Here is a 2,815-nt window from a genome sequence, read left to right on the forward strand (position 1 = left end):
GGGGTGTTAAAATAAAGATCACCCTCGGGCTCCGGAAACCCAAGGGAAAAAGGCTTAGGTTGTTAGGCAAATGTAAAACCAAGGTTGGGCCTTGCTGGAGGAGTTTTATTCAAAGCGAACTGTCAAGGGGTTCCCATAACACCCAACCTCATAAGGAACGGAAAATCAAGGAACATAACACCGGTATGACGGAAACTAGGGCGGCAAGAGTGGAACAAAACACCAGGCAAAAGGCTGAGCCTTCCACCCTTTACCAAGTATATAGATGCATTAATTAAATAAGAGATATTGTGATATCCCAACACATCCATGTTCCAATATGGAACAATCTTCAACTTCACCTGCAACTAGCAACGCTATTCGAGGGGCTGAGCAAAAGCGGTAACTTAGCCAAACAACGGTTTGCTAGGAAGGAGGGTTAGAGGCTTGACATGGCAATATGGGAGGCATGATATAACAAGTGGTAGGTGGCGCGACATAGCGGTAGAATGAACAACTATCAAGCAAAGATAGAAGTGATTTCGAGGGTATGGTCATCTTGCCTGATATCCCGCAAAGAAGAAGAACGAGTCCATGAACAAGACAAACGGACGTAGTTGAACGGATCCTCAAAACTCTGGAACGAAACCGAAGCTAATGAGAGAAGCAACCCGGAAAGAAGCAAGAAACATAGTAAACAACCATCACATAAACATGGCATGATGCACAACCAAGTATGATGCATGTCCAGTTTAAAGAGGCATGGCATGGCAGAGTGCAGAAACAATACTACAAATTAGTGGAGCTCAATATGCAACGAGTTGCATATTGACGAAACACCACATGACTTATTTAGTTCTCTCTCGGTTATGTACCCAACAATATTAAATGTTATTAAACAAGGCAAGGGGTGAGCATATGAAAACTACACATTTAAGCAAGTTTAAATGAGGCCGGAAACAACAACAACAACAATTCCGGAAAATCCTCATATGCATATTTCAAATTAGCTACTGTTTTTCCCTAAACATAATTTCAGAGTTGTTAAACATGCAAAGTAAGTACATCATGTTAATCTATGCATTTTTCTACCCCAATTACATATAAAGTTTATTTAAAAAGGAGGTACAGTTATTTAGTTATGAATTAAAACATTTTAAAATGGCATTATGCAAAATTAACACAAACAACATTTTAGACATTTTTAACATGGATGAAAGTTGCATATAATGAAACTAGGCGAAAATCTAAGAATTTTACATATTAAGTTTGTTTAATTTTGATGCACGGTTAATTAGTTATTATATACATGACAACTAGGTGTTTTTCTGTAAAAAACTGCAGTATCTGGAAATTAGCTAAAACCGCAGACACTGAAAAAAACATGGGATGGGCCGAAACTGGATCTGGGCAAGGTTGCTCACATTGGGCCTTGGCCCGGTTGGTGGAAGAGACAGGCTGGTTGAGAGGCTGGGCCTCAGCGCCTTGCTAGGCCGCGATGAGGCACAAGGCGAGGTCGGCCTAGGCACTCGATCGGGAAGCAGCAGCGGCTGGTCAACGCGCAAGGGCGCGCTCATTGCAGACGAATAGGGCGCGGCGCACGGGACAACAACGGCGGACTACAGAGAAGGCCGGCGAGGCGATCGTGGGGTACACTGGGAACGGCGGGATGGAGCACGGATCCGGTCAAGGACGAGGAATCCGGGTGCGGTCGACAGCGAGCTCGTACGTCGGGACGTCCATGGTGGCGGACTACAGAGGAAAAGGAGAGAGTTGAGAGGGAGGGCATGGGTGGTCGAAGAAGACAAAAGGGACAGACAAACAGAGGCACGCGGTAGCGGGGCCTCACCGGCGAGGTTCGGCTTGAGATGACGCTGACGGGAGGCTGCAGGGAACTCCATGGAAGGCGTCGGCATGGCAGATCGAGGCGTCCGCAGCAAGAACTTGGCGTGCGGGCAAGGGGCCATGGCAGACCAAGGCGAAGCAAGGGAGGCCCGTGACGACGCGGGGACGGACTTGAGGCGCATGCGAGGAAGCGGGACTTAGCGCGGCAGCAGATGCAGGAGATGGCGGCGTCGGGACCTCAAGGCCGAATTCAGTCCATGGCTTCCACGGCTCCTACACGGGGAGATAATAGGGAGACTTGAGAGGCAGAGAGCTAGAGAGCCAAGAGAAACGAATGAGAGGAGAGGGAGAAGAAGCATGGGGCAGCGGGGCACTCATCTCCGGCAACGGCGGCGCTCCAAATGGTGGCGGTGGCGCTCGTGGCTCCAGCGTGGAGGCCTCGGGCTCCTGCGGGATTGAGCGGCGTGGCTTGGTTGGCTCGATTGGATGGAGGAGGAGATTGGCCCGTGCTGAAAACGAGGGAGGTGGTCGTGTCGGCTGGGTGGAGTGGATGGATCTGGGAGGATCCCGAGGGAGATGGTGAGTGGGTGGCGGCGGCGGAAATGAGAGGGATGGATGGGACATCTAGGTCTAGGGTTACACTGATTATATAGGTAGGAGATTAGGGTTGGGGTTATCTAGGTCCCTCCGATCATAATCGGACGGTTCGAAATAAAATGCTTTGGGAGTCGAAACAAATAATCGCAGATGTTTTTAGGGATGTTTGGGGATGATCCGGATCCAGCAGTGACGACTGTCCGGATCGGGTTCGGGACAGTTTTGGACATGGGCAAGGGGTCGATGCACTGTGCAAAGAGGATTAGGTGGTTAGGAGGGGTTTGGAAGGGTGTTGGGCTGAGAAGAGAAAGACGGAATGCGGCCCGGCGACTATTTCAGAGACCGAAAACGTCCGACGATAGACCGGTTATAATGCCGCTATAGTTAACCGTTG

The 2,815-nt window shown here is 49.4% G+C and overlaps 1 long non-coding RNA gene across 1 annotated transcript; it reads right to left on the reverse strand.

Annotated features, from left to right (window-relative positions):
- Positions 1–556: 556 nt before the first annotated feature.
- Positions 557–2,427, reverse strand: LOC119359469. Its single transcript, XR_005172551.1, has 3 exons — positions 1,829–2,427; positions 1,404–1,731; positions 557–616 (listed from the first exon to the last, which is right to left on the reverse strand). It is a non-coding gene; the product is annotated as an uncharacterized LOC119359469 (long non-coding RNA).
- Positions 2,428–2,815: the final 388 nt, after the last annotated feature.

The sequence above is a fragment of the Triticum dicoccoides genome, chromosome 2A (genome assembly GCF_002162155.2).
Source record: "Triticum dicoccoides isolate Atlit2015 ecotype Zavitan chromosome 2A, WEW_v2.0, whole genome shotgun sequence".
Classification (NCBI taxonomy): Eukaryota; Viridiplantae; Streptophyta; class Magnoliopsida; order Poales; family Poaceae; genus Triticum; species Triticum dicoccoides.